The following is a 25,046-nucleotide window of genomic DNA, read 5'->3' on the forward strand; positions in this document are numbered from 1 at the left end:
CAACCCTGTCTTCGATGAGAAACTATCTACCATGGTAGCCATCCCTGCCCATTATGTGCCATTATGATAGCTGGACCTCAAAAAGAGGATCCCATGGACCCCCACTTGTTCCAGGAAATAGCCACCTCCAGAACACCCCTACTCCCAACACTAAACACATCTTCCTCTTTAGAAATGTCCCTGGGTGGCTCACTTGCCCCCTGAAGCCAACCAAGGAATTATGAGTGTGCCTGGAGTCCAAGCAGCAAGTCCCCCTCACTTGCAAAAATCCCACCTCCAGAGAATGTTTCCAGTCAGAGACTGTGTTTCCTCTCTTTACTCTGTAAACATATTCTCCTTTCTACCACCTTAGAACTCCTGCTGAAATGAAAGCGATGACAGATGGGTTCCCTTGCCCAGTTTATGAATCAACAGCCTTTGCTCATTTTGTCTCTGATGCGGTTTTGTCTTTGACATCAGGAAACAGTTCCACCTTGAGCCTAAGTTCAGGATCCTATCTTACCCCCCCTCCCAAGATGAAGAGGGAAGAGGGGAGAGAGAAATCAGAAGATGCTTTTTTATTTTATTTTATTTTATTTTAGTATTCTGTGTTTCTTAAACTCTACTATCTCCCAATACTATTTCCAAATATTTATTTTATTTTAGTCCCAAATTTGGCATTTAGAGAGTTCATTTTTTTTTCAGACTGAAAAACTCTATTTTGTCCAATGCATACATAGACATAAACTCATGAAAGTTTCCAAGCTTTACTTAAATAGTTTTCTGATGTGGTTTCCATAAAGCAATACTATGACTCAGTGTTCATATTTAGAGAAATTATGATGATTTCTTTTAAAATTCTAATTATAGTTTAAATGATCTAATTGCTCTTCAAAATTAGACACATTATATGCCCAATTCAACATAGTTCTTTAAAATATTGCCAAGGATTAAAATAAATTATAATGTACAGTGCATAATTTCACCTTAATTATGTATTTCTGTGATTAGTTTCCAGATTCACATTTCTGTTATCTTTGTAAACCATCTTCCTTCTCCACCATAATTCTTGCTTGATAAAGGGGTAATGCTGAAAAGATGAGACTCTTAAATTTTTTAAATGTTTTTTATTATTAAGTAATGGGTACTTATAAAAATTTAAAACAGTATGGAAGTGGGTAAGTAGGAGGTAACATTTGTCCCTGTCCCCATGAATTCTACTGCCATTAAGTAATCAAGATATGATATGTGTGTGTATTAAATTAAAATCAATAGTGAGACTGGGAAGAGTTTAGCCAACTGTAAAATTAGAGGGCACACAGAATACACAAACCACCCTCATTTCTGACACCAACTTCAAGTTTGTGGGGAGCCCAGAACCACCCTCAGTTTTGACAATTTCTAGATGGACTCACAGAACTCACTGGAAAATGTTATACTCACAGTTACAATTTATTACAGGGAAAGGATACAGATGAAAGTCAGTCAACAGAGGAAGCACACAGGGTGGAGTCCAGGGAAGTACCAAACATGGGGCTCCCACTGTCCTCTCCCCATGGAGTCAGGACACATTACTTTCCTGGCATCAATATGCGACAAAACACATGGAGTGCTGCCAAAAAGGGAAAGTCAGCCAGGTCTCAGTGTCCAGAGTTTTTATTGGGGCTCCATTACATAGATATGATTGATGGGCTCACTGCCCATGTGGTTGTCTGACCCAGCATAACTCTAAATAACATTGCTGGGTTTTCTAGTGTGGCTGGCTCCACCCTAAGACTATCTGGGTATAGCCAGTGCCCACTATGTAGCATAGTGCTAGACTATCTGGTGAACCAAGGCCCAGGAAAATAAAGACACTTTTTTCAGGCCTGTAATTCCAAGGGCTTAGTGATTACCTCCCAGAAGCCAAGGTCAAAGGCCAGAATGCTTTTTGAGCAAGGTTAAATTCTTTACTACACAGGCTTCCAAGTGGGGAAAAAAAAAAAAATTAGAGGAGCAAAGCATCCAAACTGATTATTTTCAATTAATTTCAGACATTATTTAATGATGTCCCTTAAAGGAGAGAACCAGTAACTATCTTCTTGCCACCATACAGAGTGTCAGGGATAGTAGGGGAGAACATATTTATTTGTTTTATTCTTTTCCTCTTTGTCATAATAGGTCTCTATTTCATTTGATTCCCTTTCTCTTCTGCTCCACTTCCACTGCTGTTAGTTCCGATTACTACGATTAGTCACTCTGAGGTAGGGATCACCTGTATAAATACCCACAGAGGTGAGTAAAGGAGTGAAGCTCCCATTTGATATTGGTTCAGCGTTGATATACTTCATTTACATATTAAACACAAAAGAATATCCTTCCTTTCCAAAAAGGAAATTGGTTTCCTCACTTTTCCACTAACCCCTCCTTTCTTCTTGAATGGTTTAGCTCTCTCAGCAAATATTTTATTTTCTTGCTTTTGATGGAGCTTGCAGAGAAATAGCTCTCTGCAATACAGTCAAAAGCTAGGGCATGTAGAATCTTGGCCCTGACTTTTACTCTCAGACTCAAGTCAACAATTCAGGGTTTGGGCTTCCCTGGTGGCGCAGTGGTTGAGAGTTCGCCTGCCAATGCAGGGGACACAGGTTCGTGCCCCGGTCCGGGAAGATCCCACATGCCGCGGAGCAGCTGGGCCCGTGAGCCATGGCCGCTGAGCCTGCGCGTCCGGAGCCTGTGTTCCGCGACGGGAGAGGCCACAGCAGTGAGAGGCCCGCGTACCACAAAAAAAAAAAAAAAAAAAAATTCAGGGTTTGGCAATGCAGTCCCTAAAGTACATATTCTCATCTAAAGCTTAGCTCTAGCTGACAGTTACAATAGTGAGAATCAGAGAGCAGTTTCCCAAGAAAGGTAGAAAATCTGAAATCACTCCATTCATTCATCTATGTGAAATTCACATAGCATAAAATTAACCATTTTGAAGTGAACAGTGGCTTTGAGTACTTTCACAGTGCTGTGCAGCCACTACCTCTATCTAGTTCTGAAACATTTCCATCACTCCAAAATAAAACACCATACCCATTAAGCAATCACTCCCTGTTCCTCCTGCTTACAGCCACTAAAAACCACCAATCTGCTTTCTATTTCTACAGATTTATGTACGCCAGATATCTCATATACATGGAATCATATAGTATGTGATCTTTTGTGTCTGGCTCCTAAAATTACTCAATTTTAAATGTGGTCACAATACCAGAAAACAATGAACAACAACACTGGGTTAGATAAACCAAACACGTGTGAGGGAGTGTATGGCCCACTTGCTGCTAGTTAATAGCCTCTGCCCTGATACAAAGAGTGATAGAAGAGGGCTTCCCTGGTGGTGCAGTGGTTGAGAGTCCACCTGCCGATACAGGGGACGCGGGTTCGTGCCCCGGTCCGGGCAGATCCCACATGCCGCGGAGTGGCTGGGCCCATGAGCCATGGCCACTGAGACTGCGCGTCTGGAGCCTGTGCTCCACAATGGGAGAGGCCACAACAGTGAGAGGCCCGCGTACCGCAAAAAAAAAAAAAAAGGGACCATAGCTAGACATTGATTAAGAAGAAGGAGCCTGGAAAAGATGTTCTCTAGGAGGACAAGTTATTAAGCTAGGTCACCAACGATTCACAAATCTGGTCAAGAACAATCAAGGACACAGAATTCAGTAGAGAGAGCCTGTTAGAATCATAGTTTAGACAGCCAAGCCAAGTCCAGTGTTCTAGAAAGTCCTGGAAAGTAGAGAATTCAGGAACTTTATTTGCAACAACTTTGTGTCTGTGTCGGGGGGTGCTGGAGACACAGTTTGAGGCCAGTGAATCCCCTCAATCAGAATGCACAGGTTAAACAAAGCTTTTAAAAGGTGTTTTTAAGCACGTTATATGACCTCAAGGTTGTTGACCTGGTCATCTCATGCCAATCAGTAGCTCTGATTGTCAATCATGTAGACTCCAGACTTAAAAAGCATGCAGGATAAAAAGGGAAGATTATGGGGTAAAATAGAAATGTTACGGATGATGCCAGTTGGAACTCAATGTGAAGCACAGCCTTGCTTTGATACTTAACATTTTAGTCTCAGTTTCTCCAACAGAAAAATGAGTATAATTACCCATTGTGCTGGATTGTTGTTAGAATGATGCATATTGTCTATGCAATATATGGCGCAAAATGAAAGGCAGTAGGTATGAATTATTATAATAATGAGACTGATATTGATGAACAATTTAAACCTCTAATTTTAGGATAGACATTTGCTCTCGGACTTCCTCTCTGTTCCCTGCTGCGTGCAGGTGAAACATCATACACAGGTAAGGCAGTTCCTCAAAGGGTTTAGTAGGTCGTCATTATAAGGATAGAAATGTATCTTACAAAAGGATATGAAGCAACTGTACCACTAGTTCAGGGGAATGGTCATGGGTGTTTTAATTAAATCTAAAATAATTTTACTCATTGGAAAGGATGACAGATGGACAGTGTGACCCCCTGTAATCCTTTTTAGTTGTGGAAACGGCAGTTGGTTGGAGGGATTAGGCCTGTCAGTGTCACACTGCCAACGGGACAGATCTCAAATTTAGAAGCACAACTCTTGTGTCAGACTAAGTAGGTCAAATTTTTGTGGCTTTTCCATAAAGTCCTCTCTGCCAAACAGAAGGTGAAGATTCAGGGGCACTTGTTGGTTTGACAAAATTTAGATTTAACTTTTTCAAATTCCTTTAGTAATTATGTCAAATTTTAATGGTAATAGAGAATTAAATCAACATGTCCATAGCACAAACAATATCTTGGTCTATTTTAAAGCAATTTTGCATCATAAAGAAAGAGATTTAAGACATGATACCAAGTCTCAACTATTATATAATCTTAAATCATGTATTTTTTTGAAAAATGCAGTGTGCTCTGTATAATGTGGAAATGAAGGGTAGGACCATCTTTTACTCCTTAAAATTCTATTTTATGATTAGCTTTGTGTACATTAATGATACAAGTCTAACATCCTTTTCAGAAATTGCGTCTAGTGAGTTAAGGAGAAAAACGTCTGATTTCTAGAAATCAATATATCAAAGAAAAGAAAATCAGGTCTGAAACTGTCATTTCTCTCTCAAAAAAGGAAACCCATGGATTTGTCACGTGCAGTCCTTTCTTTAGGGATTTCTGTGGTCCTTAGGTGGATGTTGACAAGATGGATGTAGCACCTACAGGACAGATTGGGACCCAGTAATTTTAAGAAGTAGGGATCTTAAGGTGAGCCAGTTTCTGTTAGATCCTCGGCCTCAAGAAATTTATATGGCTATTGACTGGGCAGGGGTAGGAGCAAAACTGTGGGGAGTAAATTCCTAGTTTCTGATTGATTAACTGATTGATTGCTTGATTAGGCTAGGACTAGCAGGGGAGCAGGAAGCAGAAATTATTTAAACAAGTATTTCCAAAAATATAGCACTTACTACAGGTATTAAACAGGTAAAATTAGATCACATAATACATGTACATTAATAATTTTAATTAACCTATGACAAACGACACTGATTTTCTGTTTATATTGGTGATACATAATTTTGTTTTACATTTACTAGGCTAAGTGAAAAACGTTTTATAAAACATGACAAAAATTATGAAGGTTGTATATGAATGACAGGTTTGTGAGACATTTATTTCAACTTAAATAGCAGGTATCTTTTTTTTTTTTTTTTTGCGGTACGCGGGCCTCTCACTGCTGTGGCCTCTCCCATTGCCGAGCACAGTCTCTGGACGCGCAGGCTCAGCGGCCATGGCTCACAGGCCCAGCCGCTCCGCGGCATGTGGGATCTTCCCGGACCGGGGCACGAACCCGTGTCCTCTGCATCGGCAGGCGGACTCTCAACCACTGCGCCACCAGGGAAGCCCCAGATATCTTTTTTAATTGAAGCATGTCTAACCTTAAGAGGCACTGGGCATGTGAACTGACATTCCGAGATTCTGGGGTAAAAACCTGTCAGAACCACTGGATTTGGGGGGAGGTTGATTGGGATTTTTATCTTTGTGTATTTTAATTTTTATATCCTATGAATATAGCCCAAAAGATAATAAACAGAAAAAGATATCATTTTCCCAATATTCAGGATGAAGATGAATCAGAAAACACCAGTACAACTTGATGCCTTTGAATATTAGCTAGAATGAGATATAATAGAAGTCAGCTACCATAGCACATGGTAGATACAGCTACCATGGTAAATACAGATATCTGTATCTACCAAACTGATATTTTGGTATTTGCTTAACAAACTTACACATTATGAACTGAGAATTATATCTACAGTAATATAAAATCAATTCCCAATTAAACACTATGTTTAATCTAATTCAATTATGTTAATCTTATTTCAAAAATGAATTCATGTGATGGCTTGAGATACAAACGATAGAACAGAATATTTAAAAGGTGGCTGAGGACACTGGCATAAAGGAAAAATGACATGAGTGGGGTGATGTACACTTGCATGCGGTGTGGTCCATGCTGGAAGCGGACTGCAAAGTTGGGTCTGAGCTTCCTAACAGCCAAAACAAGTACAACTGTATAATTAGTTACAGCAGGGGTGGCAAACTATGGCCCTTCGGCCAAATTCTATCTGCCAGCTGATTTTGTAAATAAACTTTCACTGGAACACAGCTGTGCTCATTTGTTCCTGTATTGTCTATAGCTCTCTGTGGGTTACAATGGCAGAGCTGAGTAGCTGCAACAGAGACAGTACCGCCTGCAAAGATGAAAATAGTTGAACTCTGGTCTTTAAGAAGAAGTTTGCCAACCCCTGAGTTACAATATTACAGTATCTAAGACATTTTTAAAAAATTCCCTGGCTCAGTGAATTTTTTAAAAACCTGTTTTTCATTATTAAAAGCCATTGATATTGATTAAAATTTTAATAAAATTGATATGATATTTTTGCCATGAAATTTGTTTATTTTTCCATACCAATGGCTTAGTCTTAAAAGGGACTGCCTCCACAGGCCCAGATCTAAAACAAATCCGTTACCTAACAGTTATCCTTTACACAGGATTTTCAACTACAGTCTTCCACCTTTTAAGCTGTATCACATTAATCATTAATTTCAGAGGAAAGGAAATCTCTTATTGAAGGACATTTCCTGCTGCTCAGTCTTAAGGACAGATCAACAGCAACAGTCATATGATGAATTTAGGGCAATACACTGGAAGAAAAGGATGAGAATGTCAATAAAGCTTCTTTTAAAATCTTTCTATCTACTTGGACTTCAGAGAAGGCAGAAAGAGAGAATAAAGTTCGCAGTTCTAGCTGTGAATATGTGAAGTGTCCCTTCTTAGTTCTGACTTCTAGAAAACTAAATTTGAAGCCCACTTTACTACCTGAGCATACTTTTCTGATCCAAGAGTGGACCTGACATAGGCTGGATGGTCAGATTCTCTCTCCAGAGAATTGAGAAGAGACTGGGATGCTGGCGCTGAGACACATCGGCAGCGGCATTCAGAAAAAGGAGCCTCAAGCTTAAACACTGAAACTTCCCTGATGCCTGCCTCACTGAAGCCTGGTTGTTCAGATCTTCCTTAGATCCTGATCCTTTCCTAATGTCTATTACTTGTATCCAAAGGAACTTTATTTAACTTGCCCAGATGGTACATTTTCAAATACTTAAGGATATTTATCATATCCCTCTAAACTTCCCTTCTCCACATAAAACATACTTAATTAATCTTTTCTTCAAAATTATTCTCCTGGGGGAGAAAAATCCCAACCGTCTAAAGAAATGAATTTTTTAAAATAGACTTTAATCCCAAATCCAGACCCCAGCCTCTTTAAAATCTTGTGTGGAGAACTGAACACAATGCTTCAGGCATTGTGTGATTAGCAAAGAGTAGGACAAGACTATTACCTCCCTTATCCTAAACACTTTACTTCTCTTAATGCAGCCATAGGTCATATTTACTTTTTTTGATAGATACATCATACTACTGACCTTACATTTAACTAAATCAAACTTGTTTTTATCATTAAAGCTCATACTCAATTTTGTTATTTTTTAATCCAAATATATAAATGTGTATTTATCCCTAGCATATTTGATCCTATTAATATACTCATTTTTCCAGTTTGCCAAGACAACTTTGGATTAGTAATAACTAATTATATAGTTTCTGTGTGATAGAAAACATGTTAAGCATTTTATATCTTTTATATTATTGCATTTTTCACAACAATTTTACTAGAAATGTGTTTATTTGCTCCCAGCTTCCACCACTCTCTACCCCCTCACCCTTGGAAAGAAAAACATAACTCTTTTGATTGAAGTTAATTTTCTTAGTGGAGGTGAACAGCAATCTTACCATAATGGAATTATATAAATAACTGTATATTAAATAAATAAATAAATAAGCTTCATGAAAAATGTGTCCATACTATGTAAATAGATAAGAACAGGTAGGAAGGTCATAATTGAAAAGATAATGAGATGCCAAAGGAAGAAGAAATAACTGATAAGCTGGACTTCATTAAAATTAAAAATTTTACGCCACGAAAGACAATGTCAAGATAACTTAGACAAGCTACAAACTGGGAGAAAATATTTGCAAAAGACACATCTGATAAAGGGCTGTTATCCAAAATATGCAAAGAACTCTTAAGAACTCAACAATAAAGAAAACAACCTGATTAAAAAATGAACCAAAAACCTTAACAGACACCTCACCAAATATCTACATAGGACACATAAGCATTTGAAAAAATCCATATCATGTCTCATCAAGGAAATGAAAATTAAAACTATGAGATACCACTATACGCCTATTAGAATGGCCAAAATCCAGAGCACTGACAATCCCAAATGCTGACAAGGATACGGAGCAACAGGAACTCTCACGCATTGCTGGCTGGAATGCAAAACAGTATGGTCACTTTGAAGATAGTTTGGTGTTTTCTTACAAAACTAAACATATAATTTTATCATATCATCCAGCAATTGTGATCCTTGGTATCTACTCAAAGGAGCTGAAAACTTATGTCCACACAAAAACCTGCCCACAGATGTTGATAGCAGCTTTATTGATAATTACCTAAACATGGAAGCAAGCAAGATGCCCTTCAGTCAGGGAATGGATAAACTGTATATATATATATATATATATATATATATATATATATATATATCTCCAGACAATGGAATATTATTCAGTGCTAAAAAGAAAAGAGCTATCAAACCATGAAAAGACATGGAGGGAACTTAAATCATATTACTAAGTGAAAGAAGCCAATATGAAAAGGATATATACTGTATGATTCCAACTACATGACATTCTGAAAAAGGTAAAACTATGGAGACAGTAAAAAGGTCAGTAGTTGCTAGGGATTGGGGAGAGGGAAGGGTGAATAGGCAGACCACAGAGGACTTTTACGGCAGTGAAAATATTCTGTATGATACTATAATGATGGATACATGTCATTATACATTTGTCCAAACTAATAGAGCATATAACACCAAGAGTGAACCCTAAGATAAACTATAGACTTCGGGTGATTATGATATGTCAGTGTAGGCTCACCAGTTGTAACAAATGTTTGACTCAGGTGGGTAATGTTGATAAAGGGGGTGGCTATGTGTGTATGGGGACAGGGAGTATATGAAAAATCACTATACCTTCCTCTCAGTTTTGCTGTGACCCTAAAAATGCTCCAAAAATGAGGTACTTTTTATTAAAAAAAGAAAGGTAACGAGATTAAGAGAGGTTAGGTGACTTGGCCAAAGTTACAGAGCCAGCAAGTGGTGAAGCTGATCTTTAAAACTGAGTCTGACTCCAAATCCCATGCATCTAACTACTACTATGTTCTGGTGCCTCCAAAGTTTAGCCAAACAATTGCTTCCTAGATGTCAGTTTTCCTAATCGTTAAGTTTTCTAAGAAGATTTTCTATATATTCATTTATAGCATTGATTAAAAAAAATACTATATAGAATAGAGCCCAGTGGCAAGCTTCTAGAAACCCTTTCTAAAGCTGATGTCTTTATTTTAATCCATACCCCTGGGTACATTAAATCTATTTATTGAACTATTATCTACTCTGCATTTCACAAACTTTTCCATAAGGATGAAATAATTCTTTTCCAAACCCTTCTTTACATCCAGTTACATTACACCTGCTATTTTTCCCTGATAGAACAATCAAATTATCTGCCAAAAAGAAGTTGTATAACCTTTCTGGAAACCAATTTAAAAGTATATACCAAGGCTCACAAAAATCATCTTATAAAATCTCCCTTCAGGAGTATATACCAAGAAAATAATCCAACATTATGTGCATAAATCTTTTTCTGGATTTTACATTCTTTTATATTTCTTCTATTTCTGTGTTCTGTGTTATTTATAAAGGTTAAAAAAGCAAACATAAAAATAGAATTATAAATTACATTATAGCACAAAATGAGCTACTATACAGACTTCTAAACAATGATTTTGAAATATATATATGGACATGGGCAAAATGTTCATGATAAGACAAATGAAAAATAAGGATGCAAATAGTATAATCTAATTTTATAAGTATATTTAACATGTATAAATAATGGTATTATATGTATGTGTAATAAATAAATAGACTTTCCTATGCTTCATTAGTTTGTAGATCTAATATATATTTATATATATATATATATATATATATATATATATATATATATATACACACACAAATTTGTATTACCTAGTCTCCTACAAAATTGTCCCTGAGTATTTCTGAGAGTAACCTGGAAGTATACATGAATATGTTCACTTTAACTACCACTATGCACTCCTTCACAATGTTTTCTTTGGGATTGCCCTACTGAGAACTGAAGTTTCTGCCAGGAATTGCCACCATTACCTTTTATCAGACACTATTCCCAAATGACTAAATAATGCTCAAAAAAAGAAAAGCTGTACACTCCCAACAGCCACAAAGGATAATAAGTTTCACCTTCCCCAAAATGTTCTAGATGCCTGTTTTCATGTATTATTTTCATGATGGTTTGCTGACTGTCTGGAACCTACAGTTCAGACTATTGGAAGACTTAGCAAATCACTGAATCCCAAAAACGTTTGAACTCTCAGATATTTGACAAAGATTGTGACCTATATTTTCTCAGGATTTACGCTCAGCACTTGTTTGGACACTGAGCATCTCATGTATTTCATGGCATCAGTCAAGGAACAGTGTTCAGATTATATCACCAAGACATTTGTTCATTTGCCTGCAAGATATTTCTAAGATAATTATATCATCTATTCAAGCTTGTTCTTCCCAATAATTCACATCACTAATCATTTTTTCCATGAACCATTGGAAAGTAGTAGCTGGAATCACATCTTTTAAATTTTGGTAGAGCCCCATAGGAACGATGAGTACCATCTTGACCTTCTCTTTCTTAGCCATAAAGATATGAAATATTATTCTGCTCTGTACAGTTGTATAGGTTGTACACTGCTCGACAGAAGTAGCACAGTATCTAAGGGAGTATCATTTACATCCTAGTCACTATAGATTTATATAAAATATTTCATTATGAATAAATCATTACACAATGGAAGTTATTATATATTGTTTTAAGAAGTACAATATCTCATAGAAGGAAGTGACTTTGTCTAATTTGCAAAAAGGCGTTGCATAGACCTTCAACAGCCCTAGGACTGATTGTAGTCACTTTTAAGTCCAACTTGGAATGGCCCTAGCTAACACTTGAGTAACGAAGAGAAACTGGGTTTATGTTGAATGACTCCACTAACTGAAACAGAGAGGGAAAGGAAGAAAAGGATAAACTACACTTCAGCATTGGAAATATGAGACTGGAACTCAGTAGAAAAGTAAAGTGTGCAAGTCTAGGGAGTTGAATTTGTGAGAGTGAATGAGACTACCCAAACAGACGATGGGCAAGAATATACTCAGGAATAAGAAAATCAACAACTTGCCCCAAAGAGACAGAAAGGGAAAAAGGTAGTGAGAAACACAAATAGAAAATGGTCAGGATATTAAGAGGACTAGAAGAAAAAGTATCATAGAAACAAAGAGAAACTCTTAAGAGAAATAGGCAACCAATACTATCAAGAGTAAAGATGAGTCAAGGAAAATAAGGATTGGAAAGAGGTCATTAGCTTCCATAAATACAAGGTCTTTGGTAGCTTCAGCAAGAGTAGATTCTATGGAGGGATTGGTGTGGAAATTAGATTGCAGTGAGTGAGGGGGGAATAAAAAGTGAGTAACTAATGGTAATAAATGTAGCCTAGGTTCTTAAGAAATCTGGTTTTGAATGAAGAGAGATTATTATTTCAAATGCAATTTCTCATGGAAAAAATGCTACATTAGAGGTTAATTTCCTAGGTCAGCCTACAGCACTTATCTAGTTCATAATAAAATGCAGAAGCTGCAGATTTATGGTTCAAGCTGGAGGAGAGAAATGCTGTTGCAACACTTGTAATAAAACAAAACCAGAATAATAAATCTTAATAATAAACTGTTTTCTATGTGTCTTGAATGCTGGTAGGTGGGGAAGATATATTTAATTAAAGAATTATGACTTGGCAGATATTTTTATGTAAGGATTCTGATATGGACTTCCAGAAAATCTTAAGGTCTTAAAGTTTTTTTCACTGTGTTTAATTTCAGTTTTAAACAAATGATCGTGCTTTACTTTGATTCTCTGTCACTGGCATTAGTTCCATAGTTTCCAGCTCTATTTGTCTCAAGATAGACTGTCTAAAGCCAGTCTCAAGATTAGTGTGGAGAACAGAAGTCTCTGTGACTCAAAAGCATTTATTTTTTTAAGGAGCTTCCTATCCAAGGTGACCAAATCTTGAAACAGCCTAGATTCCAATTTTTACTTAAAAAGAAAAGGGTAGAAAAAGCAAAATGGTGCAAGATGGGGTCAAAATTGCAAGTGAAGGAAGAGTGAGAAGAAAAGGGGCAGCATTCAATTGACCAAGAAATTAATTTTCCAGAATAGATGTCTATCAATAAGATAATAAGAGTCTCATAAGCTCTTACCATGCTGCTGCAATAAGATATTATACTTCAACTGACCATTGGGTAAAATGAAAAGTGATGAAACCTAGCTACCTCTATTGTCATGGAGAGAAAAGTCAACTGGCGAGGGTAACTTCTTGGATCTTAATGGTTTGTAAGCTACCAGAAAGCTGGACTCTTTGAAGACAAAACTGAGTGTGGTAGTATTTGGAAGACTATAAATATGAGACATTACAAAAAAAAAAGAGTTGACCAAAGTAAATTATTTAAAATCTGCAATTACTGTACTACTGTTAAGGATCTCAACTTGAAAGCATTTAATGGGCCTGAAGATATTAACATCAACAGTTGCTATAGAATATATAATAAGAAATATTAAAGTAACAATTTAGAAGAGTCTGTCTTACTTCCCTTATCCTTCTTCCCATGCCATCTTCTCTCCCCCCACAAACAAACCCTCCAGTCTCAGATCCCTCACAGATGAATTCTACTTAATATTTAAGAAATAGATAATACCAGTTCTACACAAACTCCCAGAAAATAAAAGAGGAGGAATCACTTCTCAACTCATTTTATAAGGTCTGCATTATCCTAATCTTAAAACTTAATAAACGCATGATAAAAAAATTATGCACCCATATCCTCATGAAAATAGATGCAAAAATCTTCAACAAAATATTAACAAATGGAATTCAGCAATATATAAAAAGATAATATAGCTTGACAACTGGCATCTTTTCCAGGAATGCACAATATTAACAAACTAAAAATGGAAAATCTTATGATCGTATTAATGGATACAGGAAAAGCATTTATAAAATATAAGCCTATTTCTGATTTAAAATTCCCACCAAACTAAGAACGAAAGGGAACTTTCTTAATCTAACATAATATTTAATAGTGAAAGAGTGAAGATTTTTTTCTCTAAGATTGGGAACACGGCAAGGATATTCACTCTACCCTTACATTCAGCATTATACCCAGAGTCCTCGGCAGTATTATAAGGCAAGAAAAAGAGCTAAATGGCCTATAAACTGGAAAGGAAGAAGTAAAACTGTCATTATTCACAGGCACCAAGATTGTCTATGTAGGAAATCTTAAGTCAAGTCATCTACAAAAAAACCGCTAGAACTAATAAATGAATTTGACAAGGTTGCAGGACACAAGCTCAGTAAATAAATCAATTATAATCTATATACTAACAAAGAACAATTGGAAACTGAAATTTTAAAATTTTGCAGTAGCATCAAAAATGTAAAATACTTAGAGGTATATTAACAATAATGTGCAGAGCACATACATTGAAAATTACAAAACATTGCTAGTAGAAATAAAAGAATCCCTAAGTAAGTGGGGAGATACCAATTTTGTTAAGGTGTCAATTCCCCCTAAATTGATCTGTAGATTTAGCACAATCTTAAACAAAATTGTAGCAGGCTCTTTGTTTTTGAAATTGACTAGTTCATTTTATAAGTAATGTGAAAATAAAATGAAGAACAAAGTTGAAGGACTTTCACTGATGTAAAGATAGAAATATAGATCAATGGAACAGGAAAAAAAAGTCCACAAATGGATCCACAGACATATGGACAATTGATTTTTGAAAAATATTTGAAGGCAACTCAAAAGGTAAAGGATAAAACTTTCAACAAGTGGTGCTGGAACAACTAGATAGCCATAAGCCAAAAATCAACCTTGATTGTTACTTCACAACATATACAGAAATTATAGTAAAATTTATCATAACCTAAACATAAGAGCTAAAACTATCAAACTTCTAAAAGAAAACATAAAAGAAAATCTTTGAGGCACTGGTTTAGGCAAAGATTTCCTACTTAAGACTCAACAAGCATAAATCACAAAAGCCAAAAAAAATCAATAATTTGAACTTCATCAAAATTTTTAAAACTCTTACTTTTTATATTATTTTTTTCTTCCAGTTTTATTGAGATGCAGTTGACATACACTGCTGTATAAGTTTAAGGTGAACAGCAGGATTTTACTTACACACATTATAAAATGATCACCACAATAAATTTAGTGAATGTCCATTTTCTCATATAGATACAAAATAAGAGGAAAAAAAAGTGAGAGTAGGATGGAGAGACGGGAGTTGGGAAGATGTTACCAGGCAGGCCCCCACAAACTGTTGCTGTAACCCCTGGAAAGAAGGAAACACAACAATATGAAGAGCTGCAAGCTCCAGCTCCACCGCCACCACCAGTGGCTTCCTTCATCACAAATGAAGTAGACATGCGATATTACAATGATTTGCTGAATCTAATTCCATAAGAATTCATTTCTGTGCCCTTGATACTGCATTGTATGCTGGAACAGGTTGTGACAAGTGAAGAAGACCTTGTCCCACCGAGTCTGGCGGAGCCCGCCTCCCAGAACAGATGGGCTGGACCACAGAATTGCAGCTCACGTCATGTCCATCCTGCCCTCTCTCTGTCTGACAGAGAGGGAGAAAAAGAATCTCCATGAAATATTCTTATCTGAAGAGGAAAATGAAAGCAAACCAGTGCCCAGAGGCCCTCTCCTACTGAACTATCACGATGCCCTCGCCCACAAGAAATATGTGCTAAAGGACCTAAAGAATTTTGACCTGGTTCAAATTAAGCAGAAGACACAGTCTAAGTTGCCACTGTGGGAATTCCTTGAATTCCCTCTGCCCCCACCATGGAACAGCACGAAACGTCTAGCTACAATTCATGAGCTCATGCACTTTTGTACAAGTGAAGTTTTGAGCTGGAATGAAGTAGAACGAGCCTTCAAAGTGTTTACTTTTGAGAGCCTGAAACTCTCTGAGGTTGATGAAGAAGGGAAACTGAAGCATTCTAGAATGATGTATGGGACAGATTCTGAGATGTTCAACATACCATGGGACAACCCTGCCAGATTTGCTAAACAGATAAGGCAAAAGTACATCATGAAAATGAATACCCAAGAGACCAGACAGCAAACAGATAGTGGAATCAAAGACAGAATTTTATTTCTGGATCAGAATTGGTCAACATCTATGCAAGATGATGAGATCAACAAAGAACCTTCCAATCCTAGTCAGCCTGATACTAACAATATGAAGTATTCTGACCTGGATAATAGGAAATCCTTAGACTCTGATTTACAGAGAACCATCAGAGCAGAACAGCTTGAAGTCGTAGCTCCAACCTGAGCCTTTGAAGCAGACCGTGAACAATGAGATGAAAGATAAAGCGGTCACAAATGCTCATCCTCTTGAAAAGAAACCCAAGAAGATGACTGTGGAAGCAGAGTTACAGGACATAAAGAAAATGCAGCAATGTAATCTAATGGACTGGAGTTTTACTGAACATTTTAAGCCAGAAGTTCTGCTTCAGGTTCTTCAAGAAGCCAATCAGCAATACAGGTGTATTGATTCTTATTACCACACCCAGGATAGGTCTTTCCTAATCCAATGAATTTGCAATGTCTGCACTGTGAACATTGGAACATTGCTCTTCACTGTAATGTTGGATTCGGGAATTATTTGGAACTTGTTGCAAAATCCATTCAAGATTGGATCACAAAAGAAGAAGCTGTATATCAGGAAGCTAAAATGGCTGAGGAAATCAGTAGGACCAAGAATGAGCTGGAAATAAAATCTTCTGCTGGTACCAAAATTTCTTCTACTAGCAAAATTTATTCTATTAAAAAATCTAAAACTAAGTAACCAGTTGAACTTATACATAAGTCCAAAGACATTCTATTTATTAATTTAATCAAGACAGTGAACATTTCAGGATTAAAAAGAGTTGTCCACAAAATTTCTGTGACTCTTCACTTTCCCTAAAAAATAGAATAGCTGCATTCTAAATATGATGAAAATATTTGTTGTATATTGATTGATGCTTGTCTTATATTGACCATACTTCCTGCCAGATCTGAAAGATTCCATCTATTCAGATCCAGTGTGATGCTGAGAGATGCCAAATGTCTTTATTTTGCTGGGATTGATAGGTTCGCCTAAGTTTTGTTGGCAATACGTGAGTTAGATTCAGAGTCAGTATGTCTCCGTTAGAATCATTATGGCTTCCAAAGTGAGATTAAAACAAGACCTTCATTAGAAGAGTAAACAAAATAGTCCCGAGACTAACTGGGAGTTAGAATTTAAAAATGAAGGAAAAACAGATTATTGGGGGCCTGTGACATGGACTCGACAGGACGTTGGATCAATAGATATTTTCATTTTTGTTGTTGTCAATTTTCATGGCTTTGATGCTGTCGGTCAGAGAGAAGAGGGTGAGAAAAAGAGGAAGGATACTTGATAAATAAGTGAAATGTTGAGGTAATTCATCTGGAAAATAAAGATATTTCACTGGGTTCGTAAAAAAAAAAAAAATGTTTCCCTTGTGATGAGAACTCTTAGGATTTACTCTCTTAACAAATTTTATATAGACATACAACAGTGTTAATTATATTAATCGCATAGTACATTACATTCCTAGTACTTATTTATCTTATAATTGGAAGGTTGTACCTTATTGACTATATTCCCTATACTGTACATTTTGGCCCCATGATTCATTTATTTTTAACTGGAAGTTTGCTCCTCTTAATTTCCCTCACCTATTTCACTCATCCCTCTCCCTCCCCTCTGGCAACCAACTCTCTTTTTGCAGATAACATGATTGTCTAGAGCTAATAAGTGAGTTTAGCAAGGTCATAGGATACAAGATAAACACACACAAAAAATCTATTACACATCTAACAAAGAACATGCAAGAAACAAAATTAAAAACACAATACCATTTGTAATTGCCCCAAAGAAAATGAAATACTTAAGTATATACTTAAAACATATAGAGAATATGCTGAAAATTACAAAATGCTGATGAAAGAAATCAAGGACCTAAACAAATGACATACCGTGTTCATGAATTAGAAGATTCAGTATAGTATAGATGTCAGTTATACTCAACTTGACCTGTAGGTTTGATGCAATTCCTACTAAGATCCTAGCACATATTCCCATAGACTTAGACAAGATTATTCTAAAATTTATATGGAAAAGCACACGCCTAGAATTGCTAAAGCAATCTTGACAAAGAAGAATAAAGTGCAAGGAATCACTCTATTCAATATTAAGGTATACCATATAGCTACAATAATCAAGACAATGTGGTATTGGTGGAGAGGTAGCCATATAGATCAGTGGAGCACAACAGAGAGCCCAGAAATAGACCCATACAAATATTTTTAACTGATTTTTGACTAGTTTGTTTTCTGTATCTGAGAGTCTGCTTCTTTTTGGTTATACTCACTAGTTTGTTGTATTTTTTAGATTCCACATATAAGTGATATGATAAGGTATTTGTCTTTCTCTGTCTGATTTATTTCACTTAGCATAATGCCCTCCAAGTCCATCCATGTTGCTGCAAATGGCAAAATTTCATTCTTTTTTATGACAGAGTACTATTCCATTGCATATATAAACCACATCTTATTTATCCAATCATCAGTTGATGGACACTTAGCTTGCTTCCATACCTTGGTAATTGTAAATAATGCTGCTATGAATATTAGGGTGTGTGTATCTTTTCAAATTAGTGTTTCTGATTTACTTTGGATACATACCCAGGAGTGGAATTGCTGGATCAATTAATATATTCTCATGGGGTAAAAACTAGGGTAAGAAACTCACATTGCACACCAGACTGCAGCTTATCACCCTACAGAGTCATTCTCTGAAATACTTAAGGGCAAGAAACAAGTGAATAGAGATTTATTTCCAGACATATTTCTTAAAGGCACCAACCTAGTTAGTCCTCCCACTCTTCACCTCCACATTCAGGGTCAACATGTTTGGTTAGGCAAGACTATTCCCTACACCAATGCACTCAGCCAAGAGGTGGGATGAAATCTAGACTACACTCTGTTCCTCAAGCTGTGTACCCAGGTGTTGCCTCTTCCTGTAGGAACTGCCTTTGTCTCATTTTCACACGGGTGTTGTTTGGGCTGGAGGAGATTGGGGTTGCCAAATAAAGTTAGTTCCACCACCCAGTGTCCCTTAAATTGACCAAGTCTTCTCTAGCGCTCCAAGTCAGCATCATGTCTTCACTTACCCAGACCACTGAGACAGCCTTCTATTTGCAATGCATACATACAAAATTATTTAGCACAACATACAAAATATTTTGCAAAGTGGTCTCATCTCCCTTTGCTGTCCAACATGCAGCCTACGACCTAGTCACACAGGGCTATTTAACCATAATGTTCTCTTCTGTGCTTCAAGAAAATGGGGCAGAGGAAGCCCAAGGGAGATCTGGAGAATCTGAGGTCAAAGGGACCTGTGACCCAGTTCCTAGATAAAACCAAGGGAAGAGGCTTCAAGATGCCAGCGTAAAAATGTATGTTCGTGTATCTAAGCAGATAGGGCAGTAGACAGTCCTACAGGAGCAGCAGAATGTCTGAGAAGGTAGCGGAAGTAGATGAGAAAGAGGCAGACTCGAAGAAACCTATGTATAGAAACAAGCAGATTTTTTTTTTTTTCCCAGCAGTGACTTATGAGGGCCAATGTCCAAACAGCAGAAAAACAAAACCATCTCAGCAGAAGACAGCAATGCAGAGCACTAAATGTAGAGGTCTCACTGCAATTAAACCCTAGAGCTCAGACCCAACCAGGGCAAGGGGTGTAGGGGCACTAAAGTGACGAAGGTTAAGTTCTCATCACCAAATGAAATGGAGGTTTAATATAGATATTGATTATGTTATAGAAAAATAAAGTGGGAATTCTTGGACATCTGGGTTTGTGGGCTTAACTGAAAATCATTACTACGTGATTCCTAGAACTTATTAATGTGCCTGTACATAGCAGGTCCTCAATGAGTGTTATTGAAAGAGTGAATAAATCTCATAATAATTATGTTAAGCCACCTCCAAGTTCTGAAATCCTGTTGTGGTTCATTTTCTCCGAATCCTCCAGTTTCCCACAAGGTGGCGTCCATTATCTGGAGTTCTTTCTTTCCTGGTTGCTACGGGGGTCTTTCTCCCCAGTGACCCACGGTTTCTTGTTTGCAGTTGGCCAATGTCTTTTACTTCACTAGACTTGTACATTTTCTTTTTCTGCAAAACTAGTGGGTTTTTTCCCTTTAATCTTTCCCAGGCTGCCTCTCTAACTGCTGAGGGGAAAGACTGAAGAATTTAGCTTCAGCTCGTTTAAATACCAGAGCAGATGCAGTAAACACGTCCATTTCACTTTCTTAAAAATGTTCTTTGTACATAGATTTTGTAGTATTTTTCTCCCTTCTGCATGTATTTATCAGGTTTGTCTCACTTTTAAGCTCTTCATCCCTATTTCTTCATCAGACGTAATATTCTATTTTAACTTAATTTTTTTTTAAGTTTTCTATTTAGAACTGTTTGAATTTTGGACAAGAACATAAGAAAACAGTTATGAGAAATTCCAAAGAAACTAGACAATCCTAATTAGAAAACAAGATTCTTGAAATGTAATTAAAAATTTTTGAACATTATATTTTTACCCTCTGAAAAACAAAACTGAGAGAAAAATCTCAGTTACTTGAAGGGGAATAAATGAAGGACTAGAAAGATCAGTGAAAAATCTTGGAAAAAGTAGAGAGAAAAAAATAAAGCTTAAATATGTTGAATTCTTCTGGCCTGGACCCTGGTAGAACATACAGGTTATATCACTTAATTGTCAATGAGCTTTGTGGAATCTTGTAGTTTCTGAGGATTCTTGTCCTCATTCTAATCTACACACTCCGCTGAGGCATCATCCCAGGCAATTTTTGTCACCCACAGATTCCAATGCCTGAAGGCCATTCCCTGCTGACTCGAGCCATCTCTCGATCCCAGAACTTACTCCCCAGAAAGAGACAACCTAGTACATCTCCACCTGGATATCTCCCGTGGAACTGAAATTCAATAGGCTCAAAGCTTGACTCCACCACCATCGCCATCTGTAGTCCTGTCTGGGCAATGACATCACCATCCATGCAAGACAGAAACTTAGGAATTCCCCTCAAATCTTCCTTTTCCCCACCTCATATCTAGTCAATCAATCAGCCAGTTGCGTCATTTGTATCTACCCTACATCTCTTCTTCGCATCCTTTCCACTCTGTTCCTAATATCTTTCTTTTGGTTTAATATTCATCAACTCTCACTAGGAGTAATGCTGCAAGCTCTTAAATTTCTCTGCCTCACCACCCTCCAACTGCTCATCCACTGTCCCCAGATTGGTCTTTCCAAAACATAAATGTGATCATGCAGCTAACTCCTCTGCTTAAAACCCTGTTCTATCCCTAGAATAAAAGCCCAAAGCCCCGAGTCAGCCCTTGCTTCCTATAATATCATCTACCACTGCTCCTGACCTGAACCCTGCATTCCAGCCTTCAAAACAACTTACATTCACAAAGGGGCCCTACTCTTTCATGTCCTGTGCTTTTATTAATGCTCACGTTACATCCTTTCTCCGGAATGTCCTCTTTCCTTCTTCTCCCATATTTATTTAGAAAACTCCTGATCATTCTTCAACATCCCCTCAATTGATCATTTCTTCCTCTGTTCCGTCCTGGTATCTGGCATATAAATCTACTACAGTGCCATTATATTATAATGTCAATACTGTGAGTTCCCTGATAGGAGGGACTGCTCCTTATTTTTGTGTTGTCTAGTGACAAGCACTGTGCCTGGTCCTACTCAGAATATCTCAAACAATGAAAGAATGAGGAGGCAGGATATTAATGATCATAATTTACTGACTGCTTAATGAGACAAGCACTGTGCTCAAACTTTATAAACATTATCTCATTTAATTCTACAGCCCAATGAGGTAAGTTCGATAATTATTCTATTTTGCTGATGATAAGTTTTAGGAAGTTAAAAAATATATGCAAAATCAATATATGCAAAGGAAGGGCTCAGATTCTTTGTTTTGTTTCCTGACCAGAGCTCAAACTCTTAACCTCAAATGTAGGCCTCTTCCCCAAGGACTAAACACAGGAAATACTATTCTGACTGTCAAAAAACTTTTTAAAGTCATGGATTATGCAAGCTAGTCACTTGAGAGTTTTATACTTATTCCAAGAAAAAAGTAAGAGTGACTCTCAAGCATGGTTTGTGAACACTTCATGAGGGAAGTCTTACTAATGCCCTTGGGCATTACCAGGAAGAAGGATGGTTTCTCTAAGAACAAGTAATCCCAAAGCAACTTCCTTCCCTTCTGGAAGACAGGATTACTTGACAGGAAAACCAGGGAACTAGAGTCGGTGTGTGGGGGGGTATGACTCCCCAGCATCCTCCCCATTCCTGCCCCACTGCACAGCAGTCATGCCGTTCTGGGTGTTGACCGAAGCTTCAGGGATAAGCACCATTAGGTCTAAACCAGTGTTTCTCTAAGCCCTGGTGTGTAGGACCACCATCTGCAGTGCTTGATAAAAATTCATTTCCTATTTCCATGCCTAGAGATTCTGAATCAGTAGGTTTGGTGCCAAGGAATCTGCCCCCAGTGGAATCTGATAGACCACAGCCACACTTCAGAAATGTGTGCGCAAACCAACCATGAGTGCCCATCCTTTTGTCAATGGGTTAAGACAATCAGAATCAGGTTTTATCCTGGTAATGGTCACCGCTCTACGTGTAGGGGCTAGGGTAACCAGCTGTCCCTGCTAGCCTAGGATCTTCCTGGTTTTAGCACCAAAAGTCCCATATCCTGGGACTTTTTTTTATTCTATCCCTAGAATAAAAGCCCAAAGCCTCACTCCCAAGCACATCAGGATTGCTGGTCACTCTAAAGGTCATGTAGGAGGTTGTCCTAGTCAAATTGAAAGAACAGTCTTCTATTCACACTTCCTCCCCTTTCCACCCTCCCTCTGGACACAAACAAGGAAGCACACTCTCCCCACTGCTGTTGGCAGTCAGCGTATATCCACAAAGGAAACTGGCCTGAGGACAAGACATGGGAGAAGGTAAACTACAAACAGCAGAACAGAGTCTCAGCCCTGGTTGTGCTGTGCCTGGAGACTTCCCTACCTCTGTGCACTAATAAATGTTCTTATTGTTTATTCCAGGCTGACTCAGAGTTTCACCCTTGCAGGCAAAAACATCCTAACCGATGCAGTTTGGCAAATTATGATGTTAGGAAGAAATATGACCAAGTCCCTTTCAGACAAAATGAAGATGTGAACTAAAAAACAACACATAGGGTAAATCTGTCACTTTTGAATGTGCATAAGGAATTCCTCTGGGTTCTGTCTTATTGAAAGTTATAGGGGAAATGTGTGAAAACCTGAATCAGTATGTAAAATATTCTCTGAAAGTTGATACCATGGCCTAAATCTAACAAGATTAAATTTAATAGCCATAATTGTAAAGCCCTACTTTTAGGCCCAAAACGGTAATTAATTTCACAAGTACAACATGGCAGAAACATGACTTAGGAGCAGCACGTGTGAAAGATTTAGGGATTTTGGTCGACTGTAAGCCCAATATAAGCCCAAGGTGTGATGTGTTTGCCAAAAATGCTAATTCGATTGTAGGCTGCCTTACTGGAAGTGTAACAAAGATTTCCCCCAGGCCACACCAGCCTCAGTAACTTTTTATAGAACAGGGCTTTTCTGCTTCTCCAACCACCTGCGTTCTCCTGTTCGGCCCATGGGAATTCTAGATGCCCTCCCCCCACCAAGTCTTTCTGGGACGTTTTTAGAATCTTATTGTAAACCTGTCCCTCTACTTTCTTTTTGGACATTATTTCTTTTTGGACAGCCTGGATTAATCTGGCTGTCTGCTTTTTACATTCTCACATTTAAGCTACTAAACGCTGAAGAGAATCAGATATATGACAGCACTACGAACTCTTCTCGGTATCCCCAGCCAGGCCCTCCGCACTGTTCAGCAATCTTTCATGAGCCCCAGACAGAGCTGTGTCCTATTCCCCATTAATTTTCCCTCCTCTCCTCAAGACCCACACCTCACCTCTCCAGGGGATGGCCTAGCCTCTCTCTTCATGAAAACGTAACCTGCATTAAGATAGCCCTTGCTTTCATCGGCTCCCTCAGGACTTCAGCCCCATGATTTCCTGGACAACCGCATGGAGTGTCCACCCCAAACTGAGAGATACAGAGACCTGTAGAGGCCAATAAGCATCTCAAACCTGCATCTTCTGAGCATCTCCACGTGTTCCACGAACCCCTTTTGTCCCAGGGCTTCTGTCATTGCAGGGCCAAGAACCAAAGTGCTGGCGGGGGTCCTCTAGGTGCCAAGTAAGGCTGTGTCCAACTAACACTGTCAGCTGGTGCCAGCTGGTGCCCCCATATCTCAAGAAAAAGAGGTCCTTCAGCTTGCTGCTAAAAAACAGAGGAGCTGGAAGTGAATGCCTTTTCTCTTTTCCCATTCCCACCTTCACTCTCCCCTCCCCCACACCCACCAGGGGCAAAAAAAACTTCTTCTTCATCATTTCACCAAATAAAAAACTCTTCTGGAAACTGACTCATATAACTGACTGCTCCAGAGTCTGTTCCCGAATTTACTCATCGTTCCTAGGCGTGCCTCAGCCCAGCCATGAACACAATCCAGGCCCAAGATTAGTCTCCTGCCCTGGACAACTAGAGGCCAGTGAACAGGAAGTCAAGTTCCTGACTGCACCTTGGAGCCTCCCACCTCAGCAGATAGGGCTCTCCCTGGCTTCACCACTGCTCTGTGTGTGACACCTCTCACCTCTTCAGAGCTTGTTTCTCTCCAGAATCTTCATCTTCTCTCTCTGGACTTTTTCTTTTTTTGGATCTAGACATCCTCAAGTCTTTGCAGCCCCTCCAGAAATAATAAAACAAGAAATTAAAAAAAAAAAATCTCTTGACTCAGTAGCACAAACTAATAAAAATGTGTCGCAGAGTAGAATCTAATATGAATCCTCCTCCATAAATGAGCTCACATCTTTCTTTCTTCTTTGAGTATTGCTAGTGGGATTCACTAAGCAGGGACAGTCTTTCGATGGAGGGGGTGTTGGGGGAAGGACAGAGGGCTCGATGTGAGGAGTACAGTGAAGTGAACAGAGAGAGAGGCCCAGGGTATGTTTTCCTG

General features: G+C 38.1%; 1 pseudogene; it reads left to right on the forward strand.

Annotated features, from left to right (window-relative positions):
- Nucleotides 1–15,106: 15,106 nt before the first annotated feature.
- LOC114890326 lies at nt 15,107–16,679 on the forward strand (annotated as a pseudogene).
- Nucleotides 16,680–25,046: the final 8,367 nt, after the last annotated feature.

This window comes from Monodon monoceros, unplaced genomic scaffold (genome assembly GCF_005190385.1).
Source record: "Monodon monoceros isolate NGI ecotype Baffin Bay Population unplaced genomic scaffold, NGI_Narwhal_1 Super_Scaffold_11, whole genome shotgun sequence".
NCBI lineage: Eukaryota > Metazoa > Chordata > Mammalia > Artiodactyla > Monodontidae > Monodon > Monodon monoceros.